The 21,846-nt window shown below is 37.0% G+C and overlaps 1 pseudogene; it reads left to right on the forward strand.

Moving 5' to 3' along the window:
- Nucleotides 1-21,846, forward strand: part of LOC140859152 (aspartate--tRNA ligase 1, cytoplasmic-like) — a 201,548-nt pseudogene that overhangs the window by 43,635 nt on the left and 136,067 nt on the right.

The raw sequence follows: 21,846 nt of genomic DNA on the forward strand, positions 1-21,846 counted from the left end.
TTTTTCATCTGAAATTTTGAATGTCGAAAATATTTATTTTTTAAAAAAATTATGAAATTCTGTGTAGATATTATAATATTTTATATCAATATTATAACATCCTACGTTGAAATTATGACTTTCACATAGAATATCATAATTTTTTATAAAATATTATAATTTTGATAAAAATATTTTTATCATATAAAAATTTTATAAAATTTTTAATGATAAAAATATTTTTTTCTACATCTTATAAAAAAATTATAATATCCTGAAAATCATAATTTCAATAATAATGTTATAATTTTTTCCAAAAAAAATATTTTTATTATTTAAAATTTTAAATAAAAAATAAAATTATAAATATTAAATATATATTAAAAAAATGATAAATCCAATCCGATTCATGTCAGATTTTGCGCATCACGAGCGGTGTACAAAGAATTTTTCGTAATTAATGATGCGATGCAGGCAAACCGGTTTTTCGGACCCGTTGAAAGGTCTGCGGACCAACGCCAAACTTATGGACTACTTATGGACCAGATTGTAGCACGCCTTAGTCGTCGGACTCCTTCAACGTGATCCCATCCCCATCACGAGGACGTCACATCATACGTACCAGATGGACTGGAGGGACATCGGTCTGTCATCTTTATTAAAAGGAAATCTTAAAATTATAGAAAATTTGAAATGAGGCCTACCTATTTAATAGGCACCTACTACGTCAAGCCTATTAAATACTTTGGATAGGTACATGCGCAACTCTTTTGAACTAATTTTACATCTAAACTATAGACTTTCCATCAGCATTCAATGATGCCACAGGATAATAACAATTGAACCAAACGGTAACCACTACTATTAATATTGCAATTGTTACAAGAGTTTTGTGCAACCACTACCTAGTCCTACTTCACTTAAGATTTCGAAAATATGAAATACTGTGGAGAATGAAAATGCTATTGTCATGAAAATTCTCAACCGTAAGTGCATCCAATCCCTCAAGATTAATGACTAGGCATTGATTTTATTACTATCAAAGATCTTTTTTAGTTTTTTTATTTTTTGGTAAAGCAGATTATCTGCACATTATATAAATCAAGAAAAAAGGGGTCCAAATTTACAACTCCAAAACAAACAGCCCGTAAAGTACATCATGCAAAAGTTGAGCTATGCACGAAGTTTGCAAGGTTAAACATAAAACAAGAAAAGATTGCTTAGGACAGAAAATAAGATAAATACAAAACAGGAAACCCAAAAGACATGTCAGTGCCACAAAGCAGAACCCAAGATGAGAAGCTGTGAGACACCTTGAAGTTGACCCCGAGCCCAAGAAGAATTAGCAACATAGAAACAATGCACCTGATTTGCTTGACTTCATTCCCAGCCGGTGATAGATAGTTGAGTAGAAAACAGTGATTGGTCGGGTTGTTCGGATGCCGTTTCCTGCATCTGCGCGTTAGTAGGCTAACACAGCTCCATTAAAAATCATTTAACAGGGATAGATACAGCAAAAGATAATGCAATATAAATTTCGGCACATATCCCAGGTGACCTGCCCCAGGCCAAGCATAAAGAGAGTCGGGTAACACAAATGAAGCAAAACCATTAAAGGCAACCCTGTGATGAAGCAAGTTGACAGAAGAACCACCTTCCTGGTCATTCGGTTTGAATCGGCAGTAGCCCTCCCAGTGAACAATATGTACAACATAAACAGGAAAAATAAGAAATCTTAAACTTTAATACATAAATAATCATATCTCCAGCCATTGTTATTCAAATCCTAGATGAATGAACGATCAAAATCTGCACCTATTTGCAACCTGCAACCATAAAAAAATCAATCCTGGATGCTCTTTGTCGTCAATGAGCAACACTTTAGTTTTTCTAACCCTAATCCGAATATTCCCGAAGAAAAGGATCTCACAAACTCTCGGATGGATAGGGGACCAAATCCATAGAAGCATTTTTATAACATGCATCATTCATCAGAGACAGTATCTGAGTCAGTCACAAAAATTGGAAGATAGACGTTATCCATAATAGTTGTATTGAGCTCAATTTTATCAAACCATCTAATATATCCCTATCACTTTATCGAAGATTTATCTTTAATCATAGTTCAGTTTAATTAATATATACAAAAAAAATCTTGATGTGTATTAGTGTGGGCCACATCCGGATGTGCATAATCAGAGAAATCATAATATTCTCCTACTTAATCCAACCTAATATAGCATCTTCGTTTTAATTATTTAAAGTATTTCAAAAATTTTTAATAAAATTTTATTTGGATCTGATAATTGAAAAACTGATATGGCCACGTTTAAAAAAATTAATTCCTTCATAAGATATATACTATATACTTGATTACAAAATAATCATCAGTGCGAATCATGGGGGCAAATGTGTTATCAATCAACACACGACCTTCTATGTATCATAATACTAATGACACCTAACAACCAAGTTCTTTATGTAGAACTTTACTTTATGAATAGACGAAACCTTATGCCTATTATATCATATGGTAAACAGCTAATCAGCATAAAATAAATCAAACTTTATCATAAAACCCAATGTGATGACTTTATACATAATATCCAATGTATATCACAAAATAAGTTATATCCCATATGATCCATCTGATCCTCAAAAATCTTGGGAATAAGTCTTTAGTCAGCAGATCTATAATTATCAATTTTTTTTAATATATTTCACAAACACTATATTCTCCTTTATTCTTCACGAAGAGCAAAAATATTTGATACCTGCATGCTTTGCAAGCGTCTGCATTCTTCATATTATAGAAGAATCTTACTGCAAAATTATTACAGTATACTTACTAATTATCCAATTTTTATTGTGCATACTTATAGAAGATTCTAAAGAGATCATTCTCTGATGGAAGAGAAATAAAAATAAAGTGGATCAAAGAATATCTGATATGAAAACTTTAATATCAAATTACTATACTGTAATATTTTTTATCTCTATAATATGCTTATAGATGTCGACCTTTGTCTTATTAGAGCTTATTTATTTCTGCTCTACATCATTTAAAAAAATACGTGCCCTATAACATAAAGGGAAGAATTTTCTAATGTGCCATGTCAGATTTTTTAAAGAACAAAGTAAGCCGAATAGATCGCTCACATTTTTCAAAATTGCTCTTCTTTTTTTATGTGATTTTATCCGTAAGTAAAGAAAATTTATCCACTCAAAATATCAGATTAAGGCCAAAACATTTTAATGTGAGCATTATTTTACTCTCTTTATTAATGTGAGCATTATTTTACTCTCTTTGTTCTAAGAAATTCAATTCATTAAGAGAAATTTTCCTATGCTATTATCAATAATAGTGAAAATTAATGCATCAATTAATACATGCTCACAAAATCATCAAATAATGAGAGTAATTAAACTGTAGTTTAAAATAATCAATATTATTTCAATAGTAAATTCTAATGTTCATATGGACAGTGATTGCATCACGCATAGAATTTATTAATATTTTATTAATAAGATCAGCAATATAGATATTAAAGATAGAAAATTTTCATACCTCTGGGTTTAGAAAAAATCTATCCTTAATATCTAGATTACCATCTTATTCCAATTAAATTACAGAAATAACTACTTTCTGTGGATAAAGTTAATTATCTCTCTAACTTAATTGTAATTTTATTCGCATGCCATTAAACTTTAATTTATAGTCTTTATATAGTTTTTACCATATCAAGAATACTGTGGCTACTCTTGAACACAATAAATTCACTAACTTTATGTGATTTTTACTATATTCAAAATGCTGTAATTATTCCTGAATATAATAAATCTACTAACTTTAATATGACATTGAATAATCTAAATAACCATAAAAAACTTTATTATGATTTTCATCTTTATCATGATCATTATGATAACAAATCTGTAATTCTTTATTTACATATAAATAAATTAAAAAATACATAAATCAACCATATAATGTGCAAATTTATAATAAAACTATATAACATGGATCTAATCATAATTATCAAAAAAATCTTTATGTAATTAAGTTTATTACAGGGATTAAACAACAATCCAAAGGTCTTTATGCAATAAACTCTATTACAAGGACCAAAATGCAATTTAAAGGATTTTTATGGAATCTATTACTTTATTAGGGACTAAATTGCAGAAGTTCCTAAATATGGTTTAGCTCATTATAGAAAAAGGTCTTTAATTGAATATGGACTTTATCATGGGCTAAAATGCAAAATTTTCTGAATCAAATTGAACCAGCTAAATGTGGTCTGGTTCAGTCAATTGTCAAAAAGCTTAATTAGTTAATGCTTCATGGATCTGGGTTTACGGGCCAAACCCAAAACCCGATATCCAACACCCAAGACCACCTTTCTTCCCCCTTTCACCTCTCTTTCCCGATCAAAAATAGGAACCCATGGCTGGCTATGCGGAAACACCTGAGAGGAGTCACCGGCCGTCCTCAATCACCGACGGCCGGCCTGAGACCGCGGTCCCGATCGCCGATGAGCCGATGTTGGTCCCTTTGAGGGTGATCGACGGTGAAGGAGGAGCCCAAAATCGGCAACTTTATCCTCCAAATCCTGACCGACGGTCGTCAGAAAACCTCAATCGGCGGACCGCCGCCCTCTCCACAATGCCCTCTATCGGTTTTTCGGCAAGTATACCGGCGAGTGGCCACTGGATGGGAGATCGGTGGTGGTTTCAAAACTAAAAAAAACTTCGGCGGCATCCTTCTTCCAAGAATCTGGTCGACGGCCGTCGGAAAAGCCCAAATCAACTGTCCGTCGCCGTCTTGTTAAGGATCTTGGACGATTTTCGCTGGTGATCCAGAGGTTCAACCACCGATGAACAAGATCCGACGGTTTCCCCCTTTTTTTTCTTTTTTTATGTTCTTTCTTTCGGGTTGTTGCCAGCGACTGTGGGTGGCCCTCGGATGCAAGCTGGAAGTCCGGCCATCTTGATGCACTTTCAACGATGGGAGGGTGGACGGCTACGGAAAGCTCTGTTCTTCCCTTCTTTATTTATTTATTTATTTATTTATTTATTTATTTATTTATTTAAATAACAATTTAAATTTAAAAAAAAATTCAAAATTTTTTAAAATAAATAAATAAAATTAATTCAAAAACAAATCTAGACTTCAACCGATCAAGGTGGCCAGATCAGATCTATGAAAAATCCCGTTGGCTGCCGAAGGAAAAACAGAGGCCCGAGATCCTTTTATTCTTCATTCTGTTCCTAAATAATTTTTAATATATTAAGAATAAAATATAAACATAACATATAATAAGATCAATGAATTGAATAAAATAATATAAAAATTACTTTGATACCGATGAATGTTAAAAATCTGAAACTTTAATACAAAAATAATTATATCTCTAGTCATTATTGTTTAAGTCTCAGTTGAATAAACGATCAAAATTTACAATCATTTACAACCTGCAACTACAAGAGAACCAATCTTAGATACTCTTCATTGTCAGTGAGCAGCGCTTTGATTTTTCTGATCCTAATCCAAGAATTTTCGATGAGAGAATCTCACAAGTTCGAATGGATGGAGGGTCAAGTCCATAGAAGTCTTTTTATAATGTATTTCATCCATCAGAAGCAATATCTGAATTAGTTACAAAGAGAGCGTAATTTTATTAAATCGTCTAATATATTTCTATCACTCACATTCGGATGGACATAATTAGAGAAATCATAACACCTGACTTAAGATGTTAAGGTGAAGCCATTGAGAGAGACGTAAAGGTGGTGACTCAAAAAGTCAGAAAGAAAATCAGAGATCTCGATGAAGCTGTTGACAGTTGGATCCTTAACCTTGCCTCCTAGATTATCCTTAAACACGATAAGCAGAGGAAGTCCGTTTACTAAGATTTTCCAATAGGACCCTGAGACATCTAAATTAATCTTCCTTAATGGAGTATAGGAGAATCTGAGTGAGAATAAGCAAAAAAAGAAAGCGTAGGAGAAATCAGAGTCTACATAGAGAGTTTAAGTAGTGGCAAGGGAGAAAAAAGAAGAGAGCTCCATAAATTTAGAAGATGTTAATCCTTAGAGGACTATACTCCATGAGGTAGGCCAAATACGATATTGATCAAACGTTGAATAACCTAGCTAAAGACAAAGTACTAAGATGGAGGTTGACTGTATCCTTTGCTAGTTTTAGTGCCAAGTCAAACAAAAGTGACCCTAACATGATGCGGTAGAGTTTTAAACAAGCGGAATGTTTACCAAGAAATCAAAATTTGGGGAGTGGAAATGGTGACTTGGAAATTAAAACTAAAACAATACCCATCAGAGAAAAGTGATTAGAGTGATATTAACCGGAGAAGATAAAGACGTGTCAACATGCATGGAAGAAAAATACCTATCATGCATTTAGAAATAGGGTATATAAATGATAAGTGTAATTGTAGAAGGAGATTCTTTTTTCCCCCAGAATTCGAGTATCTCCATTATAATTTTTATCCCTTTTAGTTAAATGTTATTAATTTCTTCTGATTTTTCATCGCCCATAGTTTAGTCCTTTAGTTATTGCCCTTCTCTGGACCGCATCACAATAAGGGAAGTCTTTGAAAATTTAAGATAGTGAACCCACTGCCATTGCTTCTCTATTTCCTCTGGTTTGAACTAGTGCATTTGTCCAGCCAGTGCTTCGGTTGGTTTTTCCTATCCCAAAAATGCAGTTATAGTATTATTTATATATATTTAATTGTCGATCTCTCAATTCACGCCGCTATAATAAAAACTCTCCGTTGATCAAAACTGTAACTTTCGGTCTCTATTTACCATGATTAAACAGTTTTGATGTGAGATGACTTTAAATAATATCTAAAATACCCTTTCAAATTCCAAACTCCATCAGGCAGAAAAAAAAAAAAAAAAAGAGATAAGACGAAGAAGACTCCTAACGAGTGCCGCATTCGAATCCCATCTTCTCCTCCCCGACCCACCCTCCCCTCTTCGATGATCGCTCACGACGGCCTCTCAACGCCCTTCGATCCACGCCTCGCTCCATGGACCGCGCAGAAATTTATTTTAAATAACAAAAAAATAATATAATAAAAAAATAAAATATATAAAAAATTAAAATAATATAATAATATAATAATAAATAAAAAAATATTTTCAATAATAAGAAAAAAAATATAAAAATAATATAATAACAAATAATAAAAATATATAAAAATATAAAATAAAAATTTGATCGATTTTGTAATCGATTTTAAAAATTAAAAAAATATTATAAAAAAATAAATTATGACTGATTTTATGAATAATTTTTTAATTTAAAAATTTAAAAATAATTAGCTACCGATTTTGCGATCGATTTTATTAATAAAAATATTTTAACAAAATTAGCGATCGATATTATGATTGATAAATTAATTAAAAAATTAAAAATAGTTATCGATCGATTTTGTGATCGATCTTATTAATAAAAAAATTTAAAAATAATTAGTGACTATTTTTGCAATCAATTTATTAAAAAAATATTTTGATCAATTTAGCAATCAATTTTGTAATTGATTTTAGCAATCGATTTTGCAATTGATTTTTAAAAAATAAAATATTATAAAATTTAAATTATTCTTCATGGTCACTTGTCCATCAAATAGAACGATCATTAAATTAATATAGTACATAGTTAACTAAATATGATATATAATTTAATTAACATAGTACATAGTAAATGAACATTGTGCACAGTTAAATTAATACGGTATATAGTTAACTAAATATAGTATACAGTTAAATTAACATAGTATATAGTTAATTAAATACAGTACACAGTTAAATAAATACTGTACACAATTAAATTAACATGATACACAGTTAACTAAATATGGTACACAGTTAAATTAACACAACACATGGTAAATAAATACTATATACAGTTAAATGAATATGGTACATAATTAATTTAACACTGCACATAGTTAATTTGACACTATACACAGTTAAATGAACCTTGCATATAGTTAATTTAACACTGTACACAGTTAAATGAATCCTATACATAGTTAAGTTAATATTGCACACAGTTAATTTAACACTGCATATAATTAATTTAATACTGTATATAGTTAAATAAATCCTGCACACAGTTAATTTAATACTGCATATAGTTAAATGAACCATGCACATAATTAATTTGACACTGTACACAGTTAATTTAACATTGCACATAGTTAAATAAATTCTACACACAGTTAATTTAACACCGCACAGTTAATTTGACACTGCATCCAGTTAATTTAATATTGCACATAGTTAATTTAACATTGCACATAGTTAATTTAACACTACACATAGTTAAATAAATCCTGCACACAATTAATTTAATATTGTACATAATTAATTTAATACTGCACATAGTTAAATAAATCTTGCACACAGTTAATTTAACATTACACACAGTTAATTTTTATTATTATTGAACTGTAATTTTAAAAATATTATTTTATTATTTTTAAAAAATAATTTTTATTTATTATTGAAATCGTCGAGGGAGCAGACCCAGACTTTGGCATTGGAGGAGAGTTATGGATGTTTGGCATAGAGCTATGAGAGCAGACTCAAACTCATCATGAACTGAGGTGTCTGGTGTATTTATATCTCTTATATATGGCATCAATTTCTCACCAAATTAACTAAACAGGAATAACTGCAAAAGCTTTAATAAAAAATATTAATTTTAAAAAATAATTTTAAAAGCATAGGCCACCACTCCCCAGTGCCCCCCATATATTTTTCAAAATTATTTTTTAAAAATAATATTTTATTATTATTTTAAAAATCTAATTATTTTTGTTACAAAAAATAATTTATTTTTAAATATTTTCAAATATTTTATTTTATTTTATTTTATTTTATCATTTTACTTTTAGTTATTTTAAAAATTATTTTTAGAAAAAAAATTTTAAAACTATTTTTAGAAAGAATTATTTATTAATAAATTATTAATTTTAAAAAATATAAATATATATATATATATATATATATATATATTTTGAAAGGGTGAATCACTAATATTTTAAAAATATAAATAAATAAAATATTAGTATTATTATTTAATACTTATTTTTATTTTTATTATTTTATTTTATTATTTTTTTTATTATTTTTTTCCTCTCTTCTCCTTCACCCGTACGCCACAGACTCCCCCCCCCGCGGCAGCCCCGGGCTCCTCCATGCACACCACCCCCCGTCGCACCTCAGGCACTGCACGACGACCCCCCGCGGCCCCTGACGCTGCACCCTGGCCATCCACGCCGCCCGCACCACCCCTTTGGTCGCCCGTGCTACCTCCTAGCCACTCGCACCGTCCCTCGACTGTTGCTCCACACCGTCGACACCGCACCCCGACCCTCCAGATGCCTGTGCCACCTCCGACCGCCCCCTTCGTTCGCCCCCCTCAAAAAAGAAGGAACATAATTATAATTGTGTGCAGGATATTTTTGAGGCGGCACTGTGAGCAGATTGGAGACGTTCTTCGGTTGTGCGCGGTGAAGCAGTGCCTCTCGAGCAGTCAGTGGGGAAGGAAGAAGGAAGAAGGAAATTTTAGGGAGGGGATTTAGATAGGATAGTTACCTCTATTAAAAATGAGGGTATTTTTATCTCATGAGGGACTTAAAATTAAACACCTAATTCTAACGGACTGGAAGTTTTATTTTGGATCAACAGGGCTTAAATGTTTAAGTGAGATCCACAAATGGACCGGGCGTCAAAATCCCCTATTATTTATGATGAAGCAATAGAAACTTTTAAATGGCAGTGGGAAACCTTCAAAGAAGGATGAACGGCAAGGCGCCACAGGTTATCCCAATCGTTCTAAGATGTTGCAATGAAATCTACTATCGTAGAAGTCCGGCCAAACACAGCATATAGGCTACGTGTATGGCATATGTAGCAGAATGCAAATAAACATCTTAACCATGCATTTCGAGTCTCATCTACTTTTAAAATTGATTTTGATAAATATGTGGCCTATGCTTATGAGTAAGATGATGATGTTGCATTCAGCACGGTAGAAAATGATACAAGAATGTGATCTTACATATAATATATGCTTGTGCAATCTATATGTAGATCGGAGACATGGGAGGGAACTTTTTTGTGCTGGCATGAAAAGCACTCAAAGGATTGAAAAAAAAAAAAAAAAAAAAAAAGGAAGAATGCTGCTATAAAGCAATATTTACATCCTATCCAAGAACTCGCATCTTTTTTTCACGACGTTAATTACGATGACTTGGAGTCTGCCTCTTTCAAAATCGTAGAAGCAACTGACAACCATTTAAATATTGGATGACAATGGGATGTTTTTAAGAAAGTTTGACTTGTATATAGATTTATACAATACCAAATTGTGGGATGATGGTGCCACATCCCAAACGTGCAAAATTTTATGTCGTTGCTTCATTTGATGCTAAGAAAAGCCTAGTCCATGATTTTTTTTAAAAAAAAAAATCAAATTTGTTGGCATTTTCTCCTCACAAGTTGTAAAAGTTCTCCATCACGAGAATATCAAGAAAATTAATCTACACACCTTAAGAGATATAGAAAGTAATAATATGCCATAAATTATCTCAATATAAAATTTATTTTTTGAATTTTGAATTCAAATAGGTTTGTAATCATTTCCTTATTTTTTTCCAACCTTTTCTCCATTCAAATTCAAATTTTGAATTTGAATTATTGCTAAAATATTTTCCTTATTTTTACATAAAAATTTAAATTCAAATTTTGAATTTAAATTGTTGCTGTAATTGTGGTTGTAATCCTTTCCTTATCTTCACATCTACATGCTATATATATTTAATACATGTTCAAAAAAATCCCAAGTTGGACTTTTAGCCATTTTATTATGTTTATTTCAGAAACAATGTGGAGTCTAGGACTGAAATAGATTATTATGATAATTCAGCTAAAAGTGATCCTAAGGTTGCTATCATGTATTGTTATGTTTTTGATGAACATGTTCATAGAGACATGATACCACATGGTTCAAATAGTCATGAAGCATATGAAATTGGTATAGAGGAAGCTAAGTAGCTCATGCGGAGGATCAAATCTCGATCAATATATTGAGATCTGATTCAAATTCTTACTTCTTGTGTATCTACTGGCAATGTGGCATTAAACTCACCATCAATAATTTGCTGAGGTGGCGAACATATGGAAGTGACCGGTTGAACATAAGTTGTATCTTTCATGCAAAAGAAGGATTCCCCTTCTATTGTGTGAATCCACTATTGGATCATCTACTGATTACTTTAAGATCTGTAGAGATGGTGAATTCATGCAAAAGAAGGATTCTCCTTCCTTCACTTTGGATCATCCACCATTGGATGATCCAACGGTAGATTTGCATGAAGGGAATAGGAATCCTTCTTTAGTGAGAAACACATCCTTTTATCTGATACTTTGGAAGGTATCATTTATTAGACATGGTCTACCAGCATTAGTTGTAGACCTAGCCAATGATTTCCAAACATCTCCACGTCTTCCTATTTCTAGTGAATAAAAAAAATAAAATAAACTTATATCTTCTCTTGCCTCTTAATCCAGCTCCTCTAGGTTGCTCTGTCCTCAATACTACAATAATATTTCTTATTAGCGACAGCTATTAGCGATGGCAAATCAGCCGTCACTAATAGAGATATTTATCGATGAATAATTATGATAAAAAAGAACATCATCGTGAAAAGATCGAAGATATGTTAGCGATAGACAATTTTGTTATTAGCGACGGCAAAGCCATCGCTATAACTCTTAAATTTTAAATATTTATTTATTTAATTTTAATTAGTGATTAGCAATAGTTTTAACGATGTAGCATTCGATGTCGCTAATACAGAGCCCTAAAATCCTCTATTCCCGATTGATTTTTTTACCGCTGCTCTGTAGCATCCCCCTTTCTTGCCCCACCTCCGATCCCCCTTCTTCCGTCGCCGCACCGTCGGAACCCTACCGGAGCCCTCGTCCCCGCACCCTAGTCCCTGCATCGTGGTCCATGCATCGGATCCGCCGTCCCATGCCCCCAACTCCCCCTTCTTCCCCACCTCCCCAGTTCTTTTCCCACAATGCTGTCGAAAGCCTATCGGAGCGTCGGTCCCCACGCCACTGTCACCGCATCGATCTACCATTCCCACATTGGATCCGCCATCTCCTGCATCGAATCCACCGTCTCTCTAATCGGATCCGCTGTCCATGCATCGGATCCGACGTCCTCGTGCCCTTGCCATCCTCCCTCGCCATTTCCTCCTTTTCTTTCCATCCTCTAATGAGTATTAGTGATGACGGTGGCGACAGCGACGGAGCCGTCGCCACACGCCATTCTCTCCTCTTTTAATTTTTTATATTTGAATTTAAATTTGTGATGTTTATTTAAATTAATGATGTTTGAATTTAATTTATGCATGGGACGTGCATTCCGGCCCTCCCTATTTACAATACTGCTCAATTTTTTGGAGCCCTCAGAGTGAGATTTGCCTAAATATTCCGCTGGGATGGTATGGGGTACCACCTCTATGGATGCCTTGGTTCGGCCCATGCATCGGCATGGGATGCGCAACCTGGCTACCTTGGGTTACAGTCCCTAATGCGCAGGTCGCACGGCCCGATCGTTCTGCAGTTGAAGCCTGTGTGTGCGGGATGCGCATCCCAATCTACCCCATTTGCAATGCTGCTCGATACTTTGGAACTTCCGTAGTGAGATTTGCCCGATGCCCTACTGGGATGCTAGGGGGCACGTCCGCGGCTACCCAAGCTTGGTCCATCGGTATGGGATTCGTGATCCAGCTATCTTGAACAGTAGTCCCTGGTGTACAGGGCATGCAGCCTAGTCGTCTGGCACCCCAAGTCCGCATGCATGGGACACATATCCCGACCCTTCCCATTTGCAATGCTGCTTGATACTTTGGAACCTTCTAATTTAAAAATTTTAAAAATATTGCATTATATAGAACTATAGATCCATCTTTTGATTAATGTACATATTTTACGGCATCCGTATATTTATATATTTCTATATGGATAGAAGAATTATGTACATTGATTAATTGATTGTCCAGTATGAATAGTTTGAAAAATATAAATAATTTTATAGATCATTACAATAATCAAACGATATATTGAGGGTTCGAGAGAAATTTCAGACAGTATTTTTTTTTAGTTCTACTCACACATCTTAAGTTGCATGGAGAGAACTAAGAGAAAATATTATCGAAATTTCTTTCGCCCTATATTGCATATCGTTTGATTACTTTAATTGACCTATAGAATTAATGTAATTTCTGAATGGGACAAAATCTTCTATATCTATTAGTTAATGGTAGGATGCATTTATTATATAAGCCATTCAAAATGATAAAATAATTATTTAGCAATTGCCTTGTATTTGTATATGTAGAATCTTTAGGTAGCGTATCATGGATCGTAGTTGGATGGACTGTCGAGTAGTCGACGGAATAATTTTTACTGAATATAAGGAGAGCGTAGAGTACTTTTATGATTATACTTTTGAAAATACGACACCCTTATATTAAGAATGGGCTCGTTGCTCTTGAAGAGATGCAGCAATAAAGAAATGCTTGATAGGGATACAATGATTGTCTAATTATATAAGAGTGGATTTATGCCCAACTACAAGCATTGGTATCTGTATGGGAAGACGTGAAAGACAGTTGCAAGGGTTACAAGTGAGTAGGACAGGGATACAGATAGAATTGTAGATATGGTTATGGATGCTGCTAGTTCTGAATTTAACTGGGATGTAGAAAATAATACAGAAGTAGGCAATAGCGATTTCTATTGCATGCTGAGAGATGCCGATGAACCACTATGGCCGGGATGTAAAACACATACTGTATTATCAGCTGTGTCAGAGCTGTTGAACTTGAAAATCGAGTTTAATATGACGGTCAATTGTTAAGATAAGATGATAGCAATCGTAAAGAAAATGTTACTAAAGGATGAGAAGTTTGTTGGGAGCTTTTCTACTTCAAAAAAAATAATGAAAGGATTAGACATGGGATACGAGAAGATAGATGTATATCATAATGATTGTATATTTTTTTATAAAGAGGATCAATTGAAGAGCTTATGTGACGTATGCGATGAAAGTCGATTTAAGCCAAGTGATTAGATGTTGAATAAAACTTCAGGAAGTACTAAATTTGGAGACACAGAGCAGGGGGGACCTGAAAGCATACACTGTGTCTCATCGGGCTGTGGAGAGTCGTGAAAGCATATAGGTATCAAACCAGAGGAGACATGAAATGGAAGACTGGATGCTGTCAAACTAGGGAAAAGAGAAGAAAAAGAAATGCCAGGGCAAGGTTAGCATTTGAAAATGTCACGATTTTTGATTCAAACGTGTACTCATGGGCCCGCAATCATATGATACATGGGGAACTTTGCTCTTTGGAGTTCTAGCGAAGAAGACCTACAAATATTATCATAACACATACAAAGTCCCATGCAACCACCGCAGCCCTACTTGCTACCTCCCTTCCAGTGGCCTACCGTTTTTGCAGGCTACGCCTACAGCCACAGGGAGGCCAAACCAGTGAGTACCATCATGGTTCGCCCTCAACGACCAACTCGTGCTTGTTTGGTTATACCAGGGGATAGGGTAAACATAGGACGATAACCTTGATCTACCAAGAGTTCAGAAGACGGAAGCCAAAATACGTACATACTGAGAAGTCAGTACCTTACATCCTCGCTATTTAAACTGGTGGAACAACAATGCTTTTGGCTTTGAAGGAATGGTAACAACAGAAGCATTTGGCAAAATGCCAACTACAAGATGCAAACACTTTGGACTCCTCTTTCACCTAGCATAGAGAAGGAAAACCAGCTTGAAGAGAGGACTAATGCCCTAGAAATGATCAAGATACAAGGTGGGTTGTTACTGGCAGAAGTTATGGAGAAATTGTGACATGGCAAAAATTCTGGAGAAAATGTGAAAGGCAAAAAAAAAAAAAAATCTTATACATGGGTTCTTTATTTAGTCAGATAGTACATATGTATGACCAGATCTACTTGTGTTTAATATTGTAATCTAATGATTTTAGTGTCTTAATTTGTTCCTTCCAAACTGCTATAATTTTTTTGGGCTTCTTCGTACACATTTTTAAGACCTACATATGAGAAGCAAGCAAGACATGTCTGAGTATATTTTTCATGAAAAATATTTTGGTTTAGGATGGTCAAGAATCACGTTTGAATGATCAGAGCATGCCTACCATCCACTAGAAAGCAATTGAGGGTTGCCTACTCGCAGAAAGATAAAATGAAGGTCCTACTGTATCTTCACCGGCTTTTTTATCAGTCCTTATTGGTGTATATCCAATGCAGGTGTATTGCCGTACATATGCAATGTTAGCCAAGCGTGTTCTAGCCATTTGCCTGCACATCAGCAGCATGTTATTTCTTATTTTTGCTGTTGATGCTGAAATGCCATACCTTGGCAGTGCCAATTCTATATTTCAAAATTCTCCTTAGGAATCTTGACATAATTTTCATCTTTTCCTTTTAGGTTTTTTTGACCTTAGTCTAGTCTATTCATCGTCAACTATGGAGCAGACAAATTTATAATCCTTTTAAATTGGTACCTAAGAACAGTTTTTAATGATAATTCCTATGTTTATCCTTTAATCGTAATTCTTTTGGCAAAGGATGGTCACATTCAGGAGTTAGAGCTGAGAATGAGTCAATCTTCTCCTCAGACAAGGCTTCTCTAATCTATATATAGTTTCTGATTCTGAGGTTTTATCAGGTGCTTAGTTCCGATAAATTTTGTAAGTTAGTAGCTTTTTGCATCCCTTAAACTTTGCTGATTAGTGGCTTGTATATTTTGGAGAACAACATATTCAAATGTAGCAAATGCCCTTGGCAGGACTGAACGCCATTAATTGGTTCATATTTTAAGTCAAGTCAAAAATACCATGTTTACATGGCTTCCTAAAGCTCTCTGTTTTTCAGATTAGGCCATGTAGGATCAGAACAAATAATATCTGAATAAATAATAACACATAAACGTTGTACATCCATTATTATCATGCTTTTTCTGGAATATACAAGATTACCATGCTCTTCGGTTTCCTACCATCATATCTGGACTATATATGATGATTATAGAATCTGAGAATTTGCTAAAAGAAAATGACATTACCATTTATATTTGAAAAAATATAATTTTATTCCAGAGATGCTGTGCCACGTATTAGATGCCCATCCATGTCTGAGTCCTGTTACTTTAGTTGTCATGATTTTGAGTCGCATAGGATAGTCTAGAACTTCGGTATGTGTAGAAAGTTGATTCCAAAAACATTGTAAAATATGCTGGAAATATGCAATGTTCGACTGTGCTCTAATCGGTTTTGACATTTCTTCCAGGCGAGGAGATAATTTCAGGGACTCAGAGAATACACTTACCTGAGTTATCGACTAAACGTGCAGAGGCATGTGGAATTGATGTCAAGACTATATCAACGTACATTGACTCTTTCCGGTATGAAGTCACATTTTTTATTCATTTTTCTTCCACATTTTTAGTGCATTTTCTTTTCTTTTCGTGTTTTTCCAGTAAAAGCGGCATAGTTTTTTTTTTTTTTTGTGAATATGCATGCATCAATATGAAAAGCTGAAACCCTGTGTTGTCTGTGGTGCTCGTGTCAGAGGAATGATTTGGTCACTGAAGCTTCATAATTGTTAACTATTTGGATTTGATGTCTCAAGATTCGGTCCATATTGAGTCCACAGCGAGATCCGCGATGAAAAATGAAGTCCAACGAGACCGAGATCACCTCAAATGGAGTTCGGATAGTCGAGATACGTGCTTTTGAAGCTTGCATGAAATCCGAGGCGACGAAGGGCCGCCGACGGGCTGGCGGAGCGGTGGTGGCACGGCCGCAGGAGGCGGGATGTTGCCCAGCGCACTGCAGCACGAGGGCTAGGCGTGCAAGGCGTGGCCCACGCGGGGCGCGCGGCCCAGCCCAGGCACGCGCACGCAGCGCGGCCCAGGCACCTCGCCTGGGGCCTGTACCCGATCCATCGTGGATCAGGTGGTCCACGGCCCAGCGCGTGGATCACATGGGCGTTTCCCATGCATTTCGTGCGGTCCATGGCACTGTTCCATGAACCGGCACATGATCGGAGGGTGTGGATAGTTTGCAGTTTTGATCCAACGGCTGGGAAAGTTATTTGGCTTTGTTTAGGACTTCTAATCTCTTTCTAATTGAGTGTTTAAGCCTATAAAGACCTGAGAACAGTCAGGGAGGCTTGTGGTGGCTTGTTTTTCTCTGTGGATGCATGGACGGGCTGTGCGGTGTGAAGATCAGAACCCGAGAGAAGAGAGAGAGTCGTATGCTGGGAGAGAAAGAGTAAGGCTCCTGGACAGCGGACAGCGGTCGCTTCGGGGGTTCAAGGGGGTCTTCCTAAAGAGAGAGCTATTGTGAGGGAGAACTTTCTGTGAGGGAGAAATTGGGTATATGAGGGTAGAGGGTGAGATCTCTTCTTGTAAATTTTTTTTTTATAGTGAAGTTTGCATGCCCCATGGAGACGAGTCCTTTTGTGACTGATCCACGTATTTTGATTGTTTTATTTTATTTCTTCACCCAACAAGTGGTATCAGAGTGAGGCGATAAAAGGACGCAGATTGCAGCGGTAGTGAGCAAGACTGAAGATGGAGAAGACAGGAACAATCAAGATGGAGATCAACAAATTTAATGGTAAGGGTAATTTCTCGTTGGCAGGCAAGAGTGAAGGACATGCTCATCCAACAAGAGTTGATCGATGCTCTCTTGTGCAAGGAGAAGCCAACCACCATGGAGGTGCAGGATTGGAAACAGCTACAGATGCAGGCGGTGAGTACTATCCGCATATATCCAGCAGATGAGATGGTGATCTATATGCTGAGCGAGACTTTTCCGACGGTGCTGTGATCAAAGCTCGAAGAGTTGTACATGGTAAAGTCTCTCACCAACACTCATTTTCTCTGGAGGCAGTTTTACCAGCTGCGGATGGTTGAGGGACAGAGCGTGCAGGAGCATTTAAGTTATTTCCAGAAGATCCTCATCGACCTCCTCAGCATTGGTGAGAATGTTGAGGAGAAGACCAGGGCACTGATTTCGCTAGCGTCGCTTCCCCCTTCGTACGAGTCCTTAGTGACTACTCTTCTAGTGGAGACGAGCACCATCAAGATGGACGAGGTTAACGCAGCGATACTCCAAAACGATATTCTCAGGAGAGAGAACCCAGCTTTGCGTTCAGATGGTGGTAGCTCAACTTTGGTGGTTTCTGGAGGAGCAAGAGGCGGTAGACGGAGCGACAGGAGATCGCGACGAGGGCGGTCCAAGTCCAGGAGGGACTTGAGCAAAATCAGGTGTTATCGATGTGAGGAGTTGGGGCATCTAGCCAGAGATTGCCTTCAACTCAAAAATCGGATGGTAGCTGCTGTAGCGACGGCCGGTAGTGATAGGATTATGCTGGAGGGGAAGAAGAGGAGTAGAGGATATTATTACCTGACAAGGAGCTCAGTGCGAGGTGGAGCTTCAGGAGCCAAGTGGAGTCCAGAGGGAGGTGGAGCTCTAGGTGGAGGTAGATCGGGCACGAGACAGGAGACTCAGAAGGACGAGAGGCAACGTCGCAAGGTGAGATTCCTATTGCCGTAGTATGATGTCCCGAGTAGGTCTCAGATCAGGAGGAGCACAGTATACGACAGAGATAGAATCGAGCAGTCTAGCTCGACTCCCATATTTGTCCATCCATGATCTGCAAGTAATTGCCCTAGGACATAGGGGCAAGGAGATCCAGAAGCTCTTGGAGTTAGGAGGAGATCGAATATCGAGTCGAGATGGAGATTTTTAAGATTTGATGTCTCAAGATTCGATCCACATTGAGCCTACAGTGAGGTCTGCGACGAAAAATGGAGTCCAACAAGATCGAGATCAGCTCAAATGGAGTCCGGATGGTAGAGATACATGCTTTTGAAGCTTGCACGAAACCCGAGGTGACAGAGGATCGCTGGCGGCCGGCGGCGAGCCGACGAAGCGGTGGCGGTGCAGCTGCAGGAGGCGGGATGTCGCCCAGCGTACGGCAGCGGGCGGGTCGGCCCAGGCCCAGGTGCCGTGCCTGGGGCCTGTACCCCAGTCCACAGTGGATCGGGTGGTCCAGGGCCCAGCGCATGGACCGCGTGGGTGTTTCCCACGTATTTTGTGTAGTCCACAGCACTGTTCTATGGATCGGCACGCGATCGGAGGGCGTGGATAGCTTGCGGTCTTGATCCAACTGCTGGAAAGGTTATTTGGCTTTGTTTATGACTCCTAATCTCTTTCTAATTGAGTGTTTAAGCCTATAAAGGCCTGGGAACTGTCAGAGAGGCTTGTGGTGGCTTGTTTTTCTCTGTGGACGCACGGACGGGCTGTGCGGCGCGAAGATCAAAACTCGAGAGAAGAGAGAGAGCCGTACGCTGGGAAAGAAGAAGCAGGGCTTCTGGACAGCGGACAACGATCGTTTCAGGGGTTCAAGGGGGTCTTTCTAGAGAGAGAGCTTTTGTGAGGGAAAACTTCTTGTGAGGAAGAAATTGGGTGTACGAGGATAGAGGGTGAGATCTCCTCTTGTAAAATTTCTTTTTCATAGTGAAGTTTGCATGCCCCGTGAAGGCGAGCCCTTTTGTGGCTGATCCACATATTTTGATTGTTTTATTTTATTTCTTCTTTCTTCCTGCTGCATCGCATGGTACTGAAAAGGTTTTGAGAGATGGTGTCCTGGTCAGACATCCACCCAACATTAACTCATGTAAATTTGTACTAAAATTGGTTAGAAATGGGTAAAATGTTGTCAGATTTAGAAATTTTAATGATTGGCTTCCAGATTAGGTGTTATAATTTCTCACCTTCACCATAGAAAACCTAAAAACAGGCTGGCTCTCTCATGCTTTATCATTCCTGTCTATTGATAGCTGCATCCCAACGGACTATCAGGGTCTGTTTGTTCCAGTTGCATGCGTGTATGATGTTTCTTAGTTGTCAGCAGAAGACCTGTATCAATACCCAGGATGCCAATTTCTCCAATTTGCAACTTGAAGGTCATAGCCAATGTGCATCTTGTAATCTATTCTTCTGTGGGTTTTTCATCTGTGGTCCACCTGGTCATGTATGACTGTAGCACTTTTGATAATTTATTTAACTAGCTTATTCATTGTAAAAATCAGGAAAAACAGGGGAGGAAAAAAAAGAAGAAGAAAGAAAGCAATTTTACGGGAATGAAGTGTTGGTGCCTTAAAGGTTGCTTATTTCTGAAGTTGTCAGATGTTGATTAGCACAGCTTCTCCTTGGTCCTTGCACAGTATCGAGAGGAATGGTGTCGTAAATGATCATTTTTATGCCATGCTTGATTTTAAAATGGATGCTTGGTTCATATGTGAATGATGAATTTTGCTTTATGGTGATCTGCTTCACTTGATTGCAGGTACGGTGCACCTCCACACCTTCAATTCCAGACCCCAACTCTTCCCAACCAAATAATTATAATGAGTCCATTGTTTTTCTGGTTCTCTTCGAGCAAAGGAAAGGAAATCATCGTTTTTCATTTTGTACCTTGCGTTCTCAATTTCTCGTGCTGGTTCGTTGCTTGCACTTTAGGATAGATGCATGGTTAACCAAACCAGGTTGACCATAATCGTCCATGGAAGGGGGGGCTGTAACATGTTATGCTAGTGCTACCCTGCTAGCGTTCAAGTGATTAGATGTTGAATAAAGCTTCAGTAAGTACTAAATTTGGAGACACAGAGCAGGGGGGACCTGAAAGCATACACTCTGTGTCTCGTCAGGCTGTGGAGAGTCGTGAAAGCATACAGGTATCAAACCAGACGAGACATGAAATGGAAGACTAGATGCTGTCAAACCAGGGAAAAGAGAAGAAAAAGAAATGCCAGGGTAAGATTAGCATTTGAAAATGTCACGATTTTTGATTCAAACGTGTACCCATATGATACACGGGGAAATTTGCTCTTTGGAGTTCTAGCGAAGAAGACCTACAAATATTATCATAACACATATGAAGTCCCATGCAACCACCATAGCCCTGCTGGCTACCTCCCTCCCATTGACCTACCGTTTTTGCAGGCTACGCCTACAGCCACAGGGAGGCCAAACCGGTGAGTACCATCATGGTTCACCCTCAACGACCAACTCGTGCTTGTTTGGTTATGCCAGGGGATAGGGTAAACATAGGACGATAACCCTGATCCACCAAGAGTTTATAAGACGGAAGCCAAAATATACGCACATACTGAGAAGTCGCTATCTTACGTCCTCGCTATTTAAACTGGTGGAACAACGATGCTTTTGGCTTTGGAGGAATGGTAACAACAGAAGCATTTGGCAAAATGCCAACTACAAGATGCAAACACTTGGGACTCCTCTTTCACCTAGCATAGAGAAGGAAAACCAGCTTGAAGAGAGGACTAATGCCCTAGAAATGATCGAGATACAAGGTGGGTTGTTACTGACAGAAATTCTGGAGAAAATGTGACATGGCAAAAATTCTGGAGAAAATGTGAAAGGCAAAAAAAAAAAAATCTGATACTCTGCGTTTTTAGTTCTTCCATACCCAAAAACAAATTACAAATCTGTTATGAATAATGAAGAGAAGTGGGATAACGTGACTACACGTACAGAGGATATATTCTGAAATGGAACGTTAGATCAGTTGTTCGAACCTAGCAAAATGTGGCTACCGCAAAAGAATCGTGCAAAAGCTTGACGGAAAATATATCAAAGGAAGCAACGAGCAAGTTCCTTACTAGAAAAT

Source organism: Elaeis guineensis, chromosome 7 (assembly GCF_000442705.2).
Source record: "Elaeis guineensis isolate ETL-2024a chromosome 7, EG11, whole genome shotgun sequence".
Lineage (NCBI taxonomy): Eukaryota > Viridiplantae > Streptophyta > Magnoliopsida > Arecales > Arecaceae > Elaeis > Elaeis guineensis.